At 47.2% G+C, this 17,396-nt stretch overlaps 1 protein-coding gene across 1 annotated transcript in view; it reads left to right on the forward strand.

Moving 5' to 3' along the window:
• The first annotated feature begins 6,671 nt into the window (after positions 1–6,671).
• Positions 6,672–17,396, forward strand: part of LOC132780991 (leucine-rich repeat and fibronectin type III domain-containing protein 1) — a 179,072-nt gene continuing 168,347 nt past the window's right edge. The window contains exon 1 of the mRNA XM_060784892.2: positions 6,672–7,128. The gene's annotated coding sequence lies outside the window, so the exon portion shown is untranslated. The remainder of the gene's footprint in view (positions 7,129–17,396) is intronic.

The raw sequence follows: 17,396 nt of genomic DNA on the forward strand, positions 1-17,396 counted from the left end.
ATCTATAAACCCCATTTTCCTAGTTTCCAACAGACCTCACGACTTCTGAGGATGCCTGCCATAGATGCAGGCAAAACGTCAGGAGAGAATGCATCCAGAACATGGCCATACAGCCTGAAAAACTTACAACAACCCAGAAATAACATCAACATCAACATCAACATCAACATCAACATCAACATCAACATCATCATCAACATCAACATCAACATCAACATCAACATCAACATCAACATCATCATCAACATCATCAACATCATCAACATCATCAACATCATCAACATCATCAACATCATCAACATCAACATCATCATCAACATCATCATCATCATCAACATCATAGAATCAAAGAGTTGGAAGAGACCTCCTGGGCCATCCAGTCCAACCCCCTGCCAAGAAGCAGGAATATTGCATTCAAATCACCCCTGACAGATGGCCATCTAGCCTCTGTTTAAAAGCTTCCAGAGAAGGAGCCTCCACCACACTCCGGGGCAGAGAGTTCCACTGCTGAATGGCTCTCACAGTCAGGAAGTTCTTCCTCATGTTCAGATGGAATCTCCTCTCTTGTAGTTTGAAACACAACAAGATGAGTCCACAGCAGACACTCTGCTGGCTGTTGAATTGGATCACACATCGGACACTTCCCAAGTGTCTAGGACTGTGTGATGTATCAGCAAATAATGCATGCAGATCCCAATAAGGTGGCCTTTTGCAGCTGACAGATGGTAATCTTGTCAGCGCTGATTGTGTTTAAGTGCAGGCCAAGGTCTTGAGGCACTGCACCCAGTGTGCCGATCACCACTGGGATCACCTTGACTAGCTTATGCCAGTCTTTGCAGTTCAATCTTTAAATCCTCTTATTGTGTCAGCTTTTCCAATTGCTTCTCATCTATTCTGCTGTCGCCTGGGATTGCAACATTGACGATCCATACTTGGTTTTTTAACACAATCGTGAAGTCAGGAGTATTATGCTCCAAAACTATTGTCAGTCTGAATCCGGAAGTCCCAGAGGAGTTTGAGGTGTTCATTCTGTTATTTTCCCCCGCTTATGATCCCACCAGTTCTTTGTCGCAGGCAGATGGTGTTTGTGGTACAGGGTTCAATGAACCATCTGAGCAATGGTGTTGTGCCTCTGCTTGGAGTCTATCTGCTCCATCTTCTTGCAGCAGCTGAGGACGTGATCTATTGTTTCATATTATTATTATTATTATTATTATTATTATTATTATTATTATTCCCCTTTAATTGCCATGACAATGTTCTTTGAAATGCTGGGGTTAAACCACAAAATCCAGAATTCCACAAGATGTTGCTATGGTCGTTAAAGGAAAATATACAGTATTTCATTGATTCTAAGAGTGTATGTAGTTTTACAAAGTCTTTAGCCTTCTCTGCTAAAGAGAGCTGGTGCCTCAGCAAACTATAGTTCCCAGGACCCCATAGTATTGAGCCATGGCAGTTAAAGCGGTGTCAAACTGCATTCATTGTACAATGTGGATGCATTCAGTGTCTGTCCCCGACTACAATTGGGAAGCAAGTTCTCAGCCTGGCTGACCTTACAGGCTTGTTGTTGTTGTTCATTCGTTCAGTAGTCTCCGACTCTTTGTGACCTCATGGACCAGCCCACGCCAGAGCTCCCTGTCAGCCGTCACCACCCCCAGCTCCTTCAAGGTCAGTCCAGTCACTTCAAGGATGCCATCCATCCATCTTGCCCATGATAGCACATGAACTACAGGGTTGTTAGGAGGATAAAATAGAGGTGGGAACCAAAGCAAGGGACCCTTTTGCACTTTAAATCCCTCCCTTGCCCCTCTTTTTCAAAGAGATGGAGCCTTTCTCTTTCCTTTCTGCACCTGCACTCTAGAATGAATGCAGTTTGTCACCACCCGAAATGCAATGGCACAATGCTAAGTACTCCTGGGAGGTGTAGTTTTACAAGACCTTGGGGTGCCTCCCCAAGCTAGTAGTTTTACTAAGGGTGAATCTACACTGTCGAGTGAATGCAGTTTGATAACACATGAACTGCCACAGTGCAATGCTTTGGAATCTTGGGAGTTGTAGTTTTGCTAAGGTCGCATCTACATGATCAAATGAATGCAGTTGACACCACTTAAACTGACATAACTCAATACAATGGAATCTTGGGAGCTGTGGTTTGAGAAGGTCTTGAGCCTCCTCTACGAAAGAGAATTAGTGCCTCACCAAACTATAAGTCCCAAGGTCCCATATCATTGAGCCATGGCAGTTCAAGTAGTGTCAAGCTGTAATGATTCTACAGTGTAGATGCACCCACTAGTCTTAATACACCATCTTTGTGTGCCTCCTTAAATGACAATTCCCAGGATCATGTAGCCTTGAGCTATGGCAGTTCAAACGGTGTCAAACTGCATTCATTTTACAGTGTAGAGACGTCCTTAGATGCAAAGGTTGGACACCATTTGAACTGCCATGGTGCTATGCTGAGGATTTGGGAAGTTGTAGTTTTGCAAGGTCTTCAGATGCCTCACTAAGTGACAATCCCTGGGATGCCATAGCCTTGAGCCATGGCTATTCAAAGTGGTGTCCAGTTGCATTCATCTACAGCAGTGGTTCCCAACCTTTTTTGACCAGAGACCACTTTAACCAAGACCACTCTCCAACATTAGTAACGAAAGGGTTACGAATAATTTTTTGGTCAACTTTAGATTTGGTTTGGTTACTTTTGGTGCTGTTTCAGAAAATTGCATTGGATAGACCCCATCAGCTCTAGTTTCTGATACAGAACATATGCCGCCAAGTAGTCGCCATCTGCTTCCCCACAGAAAAACATATTTCATAATCTAGAGTTGATGTGGTAGTAGGAATCTTTCGTGAGTAGTCAGCCTCTCCCATCCCAACATCTCCATTGCTTTGGCACTAGGAAGACTCTTGTTGACATGTGGTTTCAAGGCAATGATGTAGTAATGGTGAGGACACAGGCCATATTTTTGTTCTACTGGTGGTCCACGGACTACAGGTTGGGAACCACTGATCTACAGTCTGTAGATGCACTTTGACTCAAGGTCCTTGAGATACCAAGACCTTGACATCAAGGTCCTTGACACCAAATGCCATCCCTTATATAAAATGGCAGAATCAAAAGAGGCATCTGCACTGTAGAATGGATGCATGCAGTTTGACATGACTTGCAATGCCATGGAATCCAGGGAGTTATAGTTTTAAAAAGTGTGTTGCCAAACTACAACTCCCAACCACATAGCAGTGGTGCCAAACTGCTGAGTATAGAGCAGGCACTGGACAAACTTGGGTCCTCTGTGTGTTTTGAACTTTGGAATGGTGGGAATTGAAGTCCAAAACACCTGGAGGGCCCAAGTTTGCCCAATGCCTGGTGTAGAGTGGAGACATCCTTCCTCCGCTCCTTCCAACCTTCGTCTGCTTCCCCAAGTCAGGTGGACCATCACTTCTCCAATTGGGAGGGCCCAAGTTTGCCCAATGCCTGGTGTAGAAAGTGGCCACATCGTACTGTCAAAGGCTTTCATGGGCGGAATCACTGGGTTCTTGTAGGTTTTTTGGGCTATCTGGCCATGTTCTAGAAGCATTCTCTCCTGATGTTTCACCTGCATCTATGGCAGGCATCCTCAGAGGTTGTGAGGAGACATCCATCCTCCTCTCCTCCCAACCTTCGCCTGCTTCCCAAAGTCGGGTGGACTATCACTCATCCAGTTGGGGGCTGTAGTTTGGTGACTGCACATTGTGATACTACAACTTGCCCACCTGCTCCCATTCCTCTCTCCCTTCCAGAGTAGGTAGGTAGTTAGGAATGGTGGGAGTTGAAGTCCAAAACACGTGGAGGGCCCAAGTTTGCCCAATGCCTGGCGTAGAGGGTGGAGACATCCTTCCTCATCTCCTTCCAGCCTTGGCTCCTTCCCAAAGTCGGTAGACTATTACTCTTCCATTCGGAAGTTATAGTTTGGAGACTGCACCTTGTAATACCCACCTATATCCTCTCCTCTCTCCCTTCCAGAGCAGGTAGGCTGTTAGGAATGGTGGGAGTTGAAGTCCAAAACACCTGGAGGGCCCAAGTTTGCCCAATGCCTGATGTAGAGAGTGGAGACATCCATCCTCATCTCCTTCCAGCCTTCGCCTTCTTCCCAAAGTTGGGTGGACTATCACTCCTCCAGTTGGGAGATATAGTTTGGTGACTGCACCTTGTAATACCCACCTGTATCATCTCCTCTCTCCTTTCCAGTGTAGGTAGGTAGTTAGGAATGGTGGGAATTGAAGTCCAAAGCCCCTGGAAGGTCCAAGTTTGCCCGATGTCTGGTGTTGGGAGTTGAGACATCCTTCCTCCTCTTCTTCCAGTCTTCTCCTGCTTCCCAAAATCAGGTGGACTATCACTCCTACAGCTGGGAGTTGTCGTTTGGCGACTGCACCTTGTAATACAACTTGCCCACCTGCTCCCTCTCCTCTCTCCCTTCCAGAGTAGGTAGGCTGTTAGGAATGGTGGGAGTTGAAGTCCAAAACACCTGGAGGGCTCAAATTGCAGAGTGTAGAGCAGGCACTGGGCAAACTTGGGCCCTCCAGGTGTACTGGACTTCAACTCCTACCATTCCTAACAGCCTACTGGCTGTTAGGAATGGTAGGAGTTGAAGTCCAAAACACCTGGAGGGCCCAAGTTTGCCCAATGCCTAATGTAGAGTGTGGAGACATCCTTCCTCATCTCCTTCCAGCTTTTATCTGCTTCCCAAAGTTGGGTGGACTTCTCCAGTTGGGAGTTGTAGTTTGGTGACTGCACCTTGTAATACTACAACTTGCTCACCTGCTCCTTCTCCTCCATCCCTACCAGAGTAGGTAGGCTCTTAGGAATGGTGGGAGTTGAAGTCCAAAACACCTGGAGGGCCTGAGTTTTCCCAATGCCTGGTGTAGTGTGGAGACATCCTTCCTCATCTCCTTCCAGCCTTGATCTGCTTCCCAAAGTTGGGTGGACTATCACTTGGAGGGCCCAAGTTTGCCCAATGCCTGGTGTTGGGAATGGAGACATACTTCCTCCTATCCTTCCAACCTTCGCCTGCTTCCCAAAGTTGGGTGGACCATCACTCCTCCAGTTGGGAGATGTAGTTTGGCGACTGCACCTTGTAATACCCACCTGTATCCTCTCCTCTCCCTTCCAGAGCAGGTAGGCTGTTAGGAATGGTGGGAGTTGAAGTCCAAAACACCTGGAGGGCCAAACTTTGCCCAATGCCTGGTGTAAAGTGTGGAGACATCCTTCCTCATCTCCTTCCAACCTTCATCTGCTTACCAAAGTCAGGTGGACTATCACTCCTCCAGTTGGGAGATGTGGTTTGGCGACTGCACCTTGTAATACTACAACTTGCTCATCTGCTCCTTCTCCTCTCTCCCTTCCAGATTAGGTGGGCTGTTAGGAATGGTGGGCAAACTTGGAGGGCCAAAGTTTGCCCAATGCCTGGTGTTGGGAATGGAGACATACTTACTCCTCTCCTTCCAACCTTTCCCTACTTCCCAAAGTCAGGTGGATTATCACTCCTCCAGTTGGGAGTTGTAGTTTGGTGACTGCACCTTGCAATACTACAACTCGCTCACCTGCTCCTTCTCCTCTCTTCCTTCCAGAGTAGGTAGGAATGATGGGAGTTGAAGTCCAAAACACCTGGAGGGCTCAAATTGCAGAATGTAGAGCAGGCATTGGGCAAACTTGGGCCCTCCAGGTGTTTTGGACTTCAACTCTCACAATTCCTAACATCCTTCCTCATCTCCTTCCAGCCTTCATTTGCTTCCCAAAGTCATGTGGACTATCACTCCCTCAGTTGGGAGTTGTAGTTTGGCAACATCACCTTGTGATACTACAACTTGCCCACCGGCTCCCTCTCCTCCATCCCTACAAGAGTAGGTAGGCTCTTAGGAGTGGTGGGAGTTGAAGTCCAAAACACCTGGGGGGCCCAAGTTTGTCCAATGCCTGGTGTTGCAAATGGAGACATCCTTCCTCATCTCCTTCCCAAAGTTGGGTGGACTATCACTCCTCCAGTTGGGAGTTGTAGTTTGGTGACTGCACCTTGTAATACTACAACTTGCTCACCTGCTTCTTCTCCTCTCTCCCTTCCAGATTAGGTAGGCTGTTAGGAATGGTGGGCAAAGTTGGAGGGCCCAAGTTTGCCCAATGCCTGGTGTTGGGAATGGAGACATCCTTCCTCACCTCCTTCCAACCTTTGCCTGCTTCCCAAAGTCGGGTGGACTATCACTCCTCCAGTTGGGAGTTGTAGTTTGGCGACTGCACCTTGCAATCCTCCAACTTGCCCACTTCCAGAGCCTGTCCTTCCTCCTCTTCCTCTTCTTCCTCCTCCTCCCTCCCTAGTTTCGGTGCAGTAGCATCAGCTGCAAGGCTCCCTCCTTTCCCAGCGCCGAAGCCTCCGCCTTCCTTCTCCATCTGCAGAAAAGGGGCGGCCCTTTCCCCTCCCTCTCCTCCCTCCCTCCTTCCCCTTCCTCGGGGCGACACCCAGCTCCCCTCCCTTCCCTCCCCCCCAAAAGAGGCCAGGAAAGGAGGAGGGCGCCCCAGGAAAAGGCACCCCAAAGCCGCGCGCCCTGGCTGCCCTGCGCGCCCTGGCCTCTCCGAAGAGGGAAAGCGGGGGGGGAGGAGGCGCGTCTTCCTTTTGCGCGCTCCGCCTCTCCTCCCCTCTTCCTCCCCCCAACCCATCATCTCCCCCCAACCCAGCCCAGGTTCTGCGGGGCTCGGCGAGACCCAAACCCGGCGCCGGGGAGCTTCGGCTCGGCTCAGGAATCGGAGAAAGCCAACGTCGGGCCCCGGTGCGCTCTCCAAAACAGAACAGCCTCTCCAATGGCCAAGGGCGGTTGATGAAGCTCTTTTTTCCGGGGGCCACAGCCCTTCCGTGCCCCCCCCCCTACCTTTCCTTCCCTTTGCCTCCTCTATATGCGTGGATGCCGCCGATGGAGGTTTGAAGGAGGCGTTTGGGGGGAGCGCTTTCCCAAGGTCCCCCCTTCCCAATCTCTCTCTTCTCTCCCTTCTCCGCCTTGGCGCAGCGTCGGGGAGCCTTCCTTCTCTTCTCCATGCCTCCCAACCCCCCCTGGAGATGAAAGCATGACCCCTCCCATCGGGTGAGGCAAGCTGCACCCCAAAAGGTAAGCGAAAGAGGGGGGCTTTGCATGTCTTAAGAGACCCTTGCCTTTCCCCCCCAAGTAGAGAGAGAAAGGGCGTGAGGCTGGGAAGGAGGGTGGGGGGTGGCAAAGGGATGCGGTGCCCAAGCTTGGGCAAAATGGTGTGTGTGCTTGGGGGAGGCTTGTAGGGAAGGATATAATAATATCTCTTTCCAAAGGGATTAATAGGGAAATGGGGAGGGGGGCTTTGAGACCCTCCCTTCCTCACCGGCGTGGGTTGGGGCTGTGCGTAAAAGCTCTCCTTGGAGGATCCCATGCCGGAGGTTCCTCTAATCAAGAGAGAGGGAGGGTGGGAGGGGCTGCTGGGGGTGGAGTGTCCGGTTTGGAGAACCTTTGGGGGGGGGGGGCAGCTAAGAAGGGCTGGGTTTGGCAATGGCAGGGCGGGAGGCGCCTTTGGGGAGAGAGGGATGCTGGCTTGGAGACAGAGATGGATGGAAAGTGGCCATTGGTGCCATGGAGGAGAGGGGTGTTTCCAGGGCTCCTATATATATATGTATATTATATGTGTGTGTGTGTGTGTATGTGTATGTATATATATATATGTATATGTATATATACACACACACATATATACACACATATACAAACTGTATATGTGTGTGTATATATGTATATGTATGTGTATATATTTATCTATATAAAATATATGAGTGCATATATATGTATATATATATATGTATATGTGTGTATACACATATATGTATATATATGTATATGTCTGTATATACACACACATATATACATATATACATATATATATACACATGTATATACACACATATATATACATATATATACATACATATATACATATATATATACACACACATATATATATATACACACACATATACTATCTGTATATGTGTGTGTATATATATGTATATGTATGTGTATATATCTATATAAAATATATGAGTGCATATATATGTATATGTGTGTACAAAAATATGTATATATATATCTATATATCTGTATCTATATCCATCTATATCATTATATGTATGGGGATGTGTATATATCTATATAAAATATATGAGTGCATATATATTATGTATGTATATGTGTGTACATATATATGTATGTATATCTATATATCTGTATCTATATCCATCTATATCTATATGGGGAGAGCGCTTTGTTTGTCTAATATGTTGCTCCCATTCGAGTCTTCTTGTGCCAAGGCATGCCAAGGGGGCATCTCTCTTCCCAAGCTTTCCCCATGGAGACTTTTCAGGCTCTCCAAATGTGACTTTGGGGTGGGGGAGTGTGTTCGCCCTTGTGGCCAAAAACAATGCTTCTTAAAATTTCATCACAAGGCATCTTACATTATATATATCATCATCATCTCCTTGTGCCAAAAGGAGGGAATGGCAGAGGACGTGTCTTTCCCTAAGCGTTTGCAAATCATGTATGGATACTTTCAGGCCCTCCCGACGTTTGGGGAGGGGATCTGAGTGTGTTTGCCCTTGTGGCCATAAATGAGAGTATATATATATCTATTTTGTGTATATGGATCCATTTCATAGTGGACACAGGAGACTCTGAAATCCAATTCTTCACAGCAAGGCAGAGCTCTGTGACAAGCTTCTGCACACCACCCTTGGGGATGTGAGGTCTCTCCCGATATATAAGGAGGTGACTTGGGGGTCTTTGCCCTTGTGGCCAAAAATGAGAGTATTTTTTTCCTTGTGCAAAGGATCCATTTCGCTCTCGCCACAGGAGGCTCCGAAACCCACATAAAGGACCACCTTCCCACCCTTAAAGGAAAAATAATCCTCTTCAGAGTGGGTTTCTCTGCCAGGGATGAGTTTGCCAGTCTCCGAACTGGGAAGCTTGCCTCTGTCTCTCCCTCTCTTCCCTCGGAGGGCTGCCTATCATGGTGGTTCCTCTTTGCCAGACCCTGGGGGTGGCAGCTGGTTAGGGAAGTGGGGGAGCTTTGCCAGCCAATAGAGGTGCCATTCTCTTCCCTTGGCACTGAGGAAGGGCAGCTGGCATCCTCCTGGCCTCCCAGCCACCACCGTTGTCGTCGTCTCTGCTGCTGAATGTCTAAGTCACTCCATTAGGGGTCTTTTTGGGGGTCGCAAACCCACATTTTGGGGGACACGAATAAAGGAGAGACCCTTTTTTTGGTGCCGAGGCGGAAGCGCCTGCCTCAGGCCCCTTCCCCCATTTTTTCCGAAGGAGGATCTGAGCCGCTTCCAAACAAGAGACATGGAAACAGCTGCCAGCCCTCCGCCTCCAGCTTCCCTGGATTCATATCGAGCCCTGTGCGGTTTTGATGGGTAATCACCTTGGGGTAAATGACTGGATCGATGATGGATCTATATTGGGTGGTTTTTACACTCTCCTCCTCCATTTCTTCCCTCCCTGGTTTTGGCTCCTCTCTTGGGTATCTCTGGGCCACAGAACTGAAACACAGGTGAGGCTTCTCTCTCCCCCCCTCCTCCCCTCGGCTAGCTTCACCTGCTCTCTTCCATATGTTGAGTCTGTCTCCTGCCCCTCGCCGTTGATGTATGAGGCCTTGTTGCGGCGGAAAGGCATGAAGGATGGTAGCGGAGCTTCCAGGGAGCATCTAATGAAGCTTCCCTTGAGTGCTTGGCTGCCTCATTGGTTCCATGGAAGGCTTTTTTGGACACCTGGCCCTCTCCGTCCTTCGCTGGCCCATGCATCCACCCACAACCACTGAAATGCTGATGCACACACTCAACTAGAATCCCTCATGACAATGCCTGGTGTAGAGAGTGGAGACATCCTTCCTCCTCTCCTTCCAACCTTCGTCTGTGTCCCAAAGTTGGGTGGACCATCACTCCTCCAGTTGGGAGATGTAGTTTGGCAACTGCACCTTGTAATACCCACCTGTATCCTCTCCTCTCTCCCTTCCAGAGCAGGTATGCTGCTAGGAATGTTGGGAGTTGAAGTCCAAAACACCTGGAGGGCCTACGTTTGCCCAATGCTTGGTGTAAAGAGTGGAGACATCCTTCCTCCTCTCCTACCAACCTTCGTCTGCTTCCCAAAGTTGGGTGGACCATCACTCCACCAGTTGGGAGATGTAATTTGGCAACTGCACCTTGTAATACCCACCTGTATCCTCTCCTCTCTCCCTTCCTAAGCAAGTAGGCTGTTAGGAATGTTGGGTGTTGAAGTCCAAAACACCTGGAGGGCCTACGTTTGTCCAATGCCTGGTGTAGAGAGTGGACATCCTTCCTCCTCTCCTACCAACCTTCTGCTTCCCAAAGTTGGGTGGACCATCACTCCTCCAGTTGGGAGATGTAGTTTGGCAACTGCATGTTGTAATACCCACCTGTATCCTCTCCTCTCCTCCTTCCAAAGCAGGTAGGCTGTTAGGAATGGTGGGAGTTGAAGTCCGAAACACCTGGAGGGCTCAAATTGCAGAGTGTAGAGCAGTCACTGGGTAAACTTGGGCCCTCCGGGTGTTTTGGACTTTGACTCCAACCTTGTTTGGAACTGGGTCCAGGGCGAAGCGCAAGAAAGAGGTGTTGTTATTGCTACTCTTTGTGGATTATCACCATTGACCAATGGCGTTTTGCACCCAAGAATGAGATCCTTGTATTGTCGAAGGCTTTCATGGTCAGAATGACTGGGTTGTTGTAGGTTTACCGGGCTATATGGCCATGTTCTAGAGGCATTTTCTCCTGACGTTTCGCCTGCATCTATGGCAAGCATCCCCAGAGGTAGTGAGGTAATGAGATCCTTGCTCTGAATACAGCCACGTATATTGACCAAGGGGAGAGAAGAGGCATTTGACCCACAAATAACCCCAATTGCTCTAGGATCCATTCCTAGAAGTCTCAAGGTGCACACTCCAATTGGCGTAGCTGGGGTGATACTTGCCCGATATGAAACACTTCCAAGGAAACTCTTTGTAGATGTGGAACATTTTCTGCACTCGGCACTGCCACTTGTTTACTTCATCCAAAGGAACAGGGAGAGTCTCCTTAACGCACAATCCATGGCCTTCTCAATTCAAATCATCTAACAGGGTTTGCGCCAACATTAATCCCAGTTGTGTGCCAAAGGGACATTTGGTCTCGTATCTACTTACAAAGCATTCCAGGTTTGGTTGTGGACTCGTCCTTGTTTTGCACACAGTCCAACCTGACTGGTAGCTCTTCCACTGCACACAATCTCTCTCTTGCTTCCAACAACCTTGCAAGGTAGGCCAGGCTTATCTCTTGATTGCCTCTGAGGGTGCATCTACAATGGAGAGCCAAAGCGGTTTGGCTCAAATTTAAGTGCTACATAGAATCATATTGGAATCATAGAGTTGGAAGAGACCTCATGGGCCATCCAGTCCAACCCCCTACCAAGAAGCAGGAAAATCACATTTAAAGCACCCCCGACAGATGGCCTCCACCACACTTTGGGGCAGAGGGTTCCACTGCTGAATGGCTCCCACAGTCAGGAAGTTCTTCCTCATGTTCAGATGGAGTCTCACCAAATTATACAATCATAGAATCAAAGAGTTGGAAGAGACCTCATGGGCCATCCAGTCCAACCCCATTCTGCCAAGAGGCAGGAAAATAGCATTCAGATCACCCCTGACAGATGGCCATCCAGCCTCTGCTTCAAAAAGCTTCCAAAGAAGGAGCCTCTACCACACTCCGGGGCAGAGAGTTCCACTGCTGAACGGCTCTCACAGTCAGGAAGTTCTTCCTCATGTTCAGATGGAGTCTCACCAAATTATACAATCATAGAATCAAAGAGTTGGAAGAGACCTCATGGGCCATCCATTCCAACCCCATTCTGCCAAGAGGCAGGAAAATAGCATTCAAATCACCCCTGACAGATGGCCATCCAGCCTCTGCTTAAAAAGCTTCCAAAGAAGGAGCCTCTACCACACTCCGGGGCAGAGAGTTCCACTGCTGAACAGCTCTCACAGTCAGGAAGTTCTTCCTCATGTTCAGATGGAGTCTCACCAAATTATAGACTCATAGAATCATAGAATCAAAGAGTTGGATGAGACCTCCTGGGCCATCCAGTCCAACCGCATTCTGCCAAGAAGCAGGAATATTGCATTCAAAGCACACCTGACAGATGGCCATCCAGCCTCTGTTTAAAAGCTTCCAAAGAAGGAGCCTCCACCACACTCCGGGGCAGAGAGTTCCACTGCTGAACGGCTCTCACAGTCAGGAAGTTCTTCCTAATGTTCAGATGGAATCTCCTCTCTTGTAGTTTGAAGCCATTGTTCCACGTCCTAGTCTCCAAAGTAGTGGAAAACAAGTTTCCTCCCTCCTCCCTATGACTTCCTCTCACATATTTATACATGGCTATCATGTCTCCTCTCAGCCTTCTCTTCTTCAGGCTAAACATGCCCAGCTCTTTAAGCCGCTCCTCATAGGGCTTGTTCTCCAGACCCTTGATCATTTTAGTCGCCCCCCCCCCCCTTTGGACACATTCCAACTTAGAATCAACATTTTCCTTCAATTGTGGTGCCCAGAATTGGACACAATATTCCAGGTGTGGTCTGACCAAGGCAGAATAGAGCATGGGGAGCATTACTTCCCTAGATCTAGACACTAGGCTCCTATTGACGCAGGCCAAAATCCCATTGGGTTTTTTGCCGCCATATCACATTGTTGGCTCATGTTTAACTTGTTGTCCACGAGGACACCAAGATCTTTTTCACACGTCCTGCTCTCGAGCCACGCATCCCTTCACAGTTCAATGCAATGAAATGCTGGGATTTGTAGTTTCCCATAGTCTTTATGCTTTCTTCCCAAAAGGTGAGCTGAAGCCATGGCAGTTAAAGTGACGACAAACTGCATTTGGTTTTACAATGTAGATGCACATTGGGATGAAAAATCATTCCACCTGAAGGATTATTGGTGGAGGAGTCTTCCAAGGGTCATTCATCCTTATATCACTGTTTTTAATGTTGTGACTCAGTTTGCATTGCAATCAAAGAGATAAAAAATGGGTTCATAATAACAACAACAACAACAATAATAATGCAGGGAATTGCAAAGACTTTGGTGCAAGCCAGTCAAGGTGGTCCAAGTGGTGATTGGCACACTGGGTGCAGTGCCTAAAGACACTTAAAAACAATCAGCACTGACAACATACAATGTAATATAATATATTGTATATACATATAATGTTTATAATATTATAATGTAATACGATATCACATTGTGTCCAATTCTGGGCACCACAACTGAAGAGATATCTTGATAAGCTGGAATGTGTCCAGAGGAGGGTGACTAAAATGATCAAGGTCTGGAGAACAAGCCCTATGAGGAGTGGCTTAAAGAGCTGGGCATGTTTAGCCTGAAGAAGAGAAGGCTGAGAGGGGATATGATAGCCATGTATAAATATGTGAGAGGAAGCCACAGGGAGGAGGGAGCAAGCTTATTTTCTGCTGCCCTGGAGACTAGGACGCAGAACAATGGCTTCAAACTACAAGAAAGAAGATTCCACGTGAACTTCCTGGCTGTGAGAGCTGTTCAGCAGTGGAACTCTCTGCCCCTGAGTGTGGTGGAGGCTCCTTCTTTGGAAGCTTTTAAACAGAGGCTGGATGGCCACCTGTCAGGGGTGATTTGAATGCAATATTCCTGCTTCTTGGCAGAATGGGGTTGGACTGGATAAAGGCCCATGAGGTCTCTTCCAACTCTTTGATTCTATGATTCGAATAATAATAATGATGATGATATTATAATTATATATTTACATTACATGTATAATTACTAATAATATTACAATATAATGGTATATAATACTATATATAATATATATAATATATTACCATTATATAATATATAATGGTAATATATAATACTGATATTGTACTATGCTAATAATATAATATATTGTGTGTGTGTGTGTGTGTGTGTGTATAATGGCCTGACAGTGCCTAGAGCAAACGTTTATTGAGAGGGGATTAGATGTCCTTGTTTGTTTCTTCTCTAATCCCCTCTCAACAAAAGATTGCTCCAGACACTGCCAGGCCATTAAATGCTAATCAAGGTGGTCAGTTGAAACATTCACACCTAGTTCCAGCAGACAAGAGTCTTTTGTCTCACCCTGGTCATTCCACAGATATATAAACCCCTTTTTCCTAGTTCCAACAGACCTCACTACCTCTGAGGATGCTTGCCATAGATGCAGGCAAAACGTCAGGAGAGAATGCCTCTAGACCATGGCCATATAGCCCAAAAAAACCCTACAACAACCCAGTATGGGAGACCTTGGGGTCAGAGGGTGGTTTGGAGCATTAAATGGGTTGACGCATGTCAATGTGTTGTGATGTGAGGAGTACGTGGGTGCTTTGCTTATTAGCATTGCTTAATGGTGCATATGGCGAAAGTTGATCCATGTAGGCACACGCTATCATTGGGATTAGCCGAGCTTGAAGGCCCTTCGGTACATCATGCGTTTCCTGGATTACCCAAAGCGGAACTGACTGTTTGTTTGCTCGGTTCCTCTTCCCTGACACTCAAGGATGTGCGTGGAAACAGGATTAACCAGCCATTCCCTAGAACTCCGCATAGGGCCATTATTCAACCTTATACTATCTCTCCCAAGCATCTCCAAGGCATCACTTCTGGGTGCCATTTTGGACATTTCAGTTCTGGGTTTGGGCATTTGTGGGTGTCCTGAAGTGGCTCTACTTTGCAGAACCAATGCAGCTTGACACCACTTTAAATGCCTTAGTTCAAGGCTATGGAATCATGGGAGTTGTAGTTTGGCACTAGACACCTTTGGCAAAGAAGGCTAAAGACCGAGTAAAACGACAACCTCCAGGATTCCATAGCAATGCTGGGATTTTATGGATGAAAGAAGCTTCTCATTCGATGAGAAAGTATTATTATTTGATGTATTGTCGAAGGCTTTCATGGCCGGAATCACTGGGTTGCTGTAGGTTTTTTTGGGCTATATGGCCATGGTCTAGAGGCATTGTCTCCTGACGTTTCGCCTGCATCTATGGTAAGCATCCTCAGAGGTTGTGAGGTCTGTTGGAACTATTATTATTTGGGAAGACTTCATTCTTACTTCCTCAATGTTCTCCCCACACCTTGTGGGATATATCTACACTATAGAACGGATGCAGTTTGATCCCACTTGAATTCCCATGGCTCAATGCTAAGGAATAATGGGAGTTATAGTTTTTCAAGTTCTTGAGTCTTCTCGGCCGGCAAATACCAATGTTTCGTAGAATCCTAGAGTTGGAAGAGACCTCATGGGCCATCCAGTCCAACCCCATTCTGCCAAGAAGCAGGAATATTGCATTCAAATCATCCCTGACAGATGGTCATCCAGCCTCTGCTTAAAAGCCTCCAAAGAAGGGCCCTCTACCACACGCCAGGGCAGAGAGTTCCACTGCTGAACGGCTCTCACTCTCAGGAGGTTCTTCCTAATGTTCAGATGGAGTCTCACCAAATTATAACTCCCACTATTCCATTCCATTGAGCCTTGACACAGTACCATAGCCAGGATTTTGATTTGGGGGTGGGGGGTGGGGGGGCTGTGTCTGAGTGAGAGAGGATCTACCCTAGCAAACCTTTTGTATCGTTATCCCAATACCCCCATGCATATGGGATACATTGAGCATGGTGATCAGGTCAAGATATCAATAAACATAACATATTGTCGAAGGCTTTCATGGCCTCTGAGGATGCTTGCCATAGATGCAGGCGAAATGTCAGGAGAGAATGCCTGTATAGATGTTCAAGGGCCATGATGTACAGTGATGTAGTAAAATGCATCCAGTGATATTAAGGTTTGATGTTGTTTTGGAATATTTAGGTAACCGCTGATACCAAATCTATGGATACTGGGTGCTGACTGCAATTGGTAAAATGACTCAAAAATATGGAATCCTGGGAGTTGTAGTTTTCCAAGGTCTTTTGCCTCCTCTGCCCAAGAGTGCAAGTGAATGCTACTTCTAGGATTCCGTAGTATTAAAGTGGTGTCAAACTGCATTCGTGCAATAGAGCTGCACCCTTGGAGATGAGTGGGCAGCTTGTTTTGATTGTGAAGGTCATTTGGGAACATTTCTGGGAAGGGGAAGATCACCCCTGAGTTAGCTTTAAGACTCCAACCAGATAGGGTTTGAGAGCATCGTAGGATGCAAACGTGGTCTTTGGTGGCCGCACTCCATGCCTAGTGGAGCGGAGGAGACGAGAAACCGATCCGACTTCGGAACGAGAGGGAGAGAAGTTGGGGGAGAGGGAAAAGGCGTGGGCGGACTTTGTTGTGCATTAATGGGCCCGCGTTTGGGAGAGTGTGCGGCGGTGGCAGCCTCAGTGCAGCTGTAAGGCTAATGTTTGTGTGCAGATGTTTGTGTGGATGTCACCCTGTGTTTGCTTCCTCCAGCAAGGAGAGCATCCTCCTGCAGACAAGGGATCGGGGCATTTTGTGGCTTCGCCTTGCCTTTCGCTTTCCCCATCAGTCTTGGAATGGAGAGGATTGGATCGCAAGCGAGAAGACACGGAGCGCATAGTCTTGTGTTCAGTGTCATAGTCCCATGCTCACTCTATTTGGACATAGATTATGGACTGTCTAATGCAAGATGGGGCCATGTGGTGTCACACCTCAGAAAAAATCCTTTGGCAAAAGCTCTGAGCAGGTGCCCTTAGAACATAGATGTCAACCCCAAGCTCTGCATATATGCTCTTAGAACAGTGGTTCTCAACCTTCCCAATGCCGTGACCCCTTAAACCAGTCCCTCATGTGGTGGTGACCCCCAACCATAATATTGTTTTTGTTGCTACTTCATAACAGTCATTTTACTACTGTAATAAATCATAATGTAAATATCTGATATGCAGGATGCATTTTCATTCATACCCAAATGTGAATGCTAGTGGGGTTGGGGGAGGATTGATTTTGTAATTTGGGAGTTGTAGTTGCTGGGATTTAGAGTTCACTTATAATCAAAGAGCATTCAGAACTCCACCAGCGATGGATTTGAACCAAACTTGGCTCCCATGACCAATGGAAAACACTGGAAGGGTTTGATGGGCATGGACCTTGAGTTTGGGAGTTGTAGTTCACCTATATCCAGAGAACACTGTGGACTCATGCAGTGGTGGATCTGGACCAAACTTGGCACGAATACTCAATATGCCCAAATGTGAACACTGGTGGAGTCTGGGGAAAATAGATCTTGACATTTGGGAGTTGTAATTGCTGGGATTTATAGTTCATTACAATCAAACAACATTCTGAACTCCACCAACGATAGAATTGGCTCAAACTTCCCACATGGA

Source organism: Anolis sagrei, chromosome X, assembly GCF_037176765.1.
Source record: "Anolis sagrei isolate rAnoSag1 chromosome X, rAnoSag1.mat, whole genome shotgun sequence".
NCBI lineage: Eukaryota > Metazoa > Chordata > Lepidosauria > Squamata > Dactyloidae > Anolis > Anolis sagrei.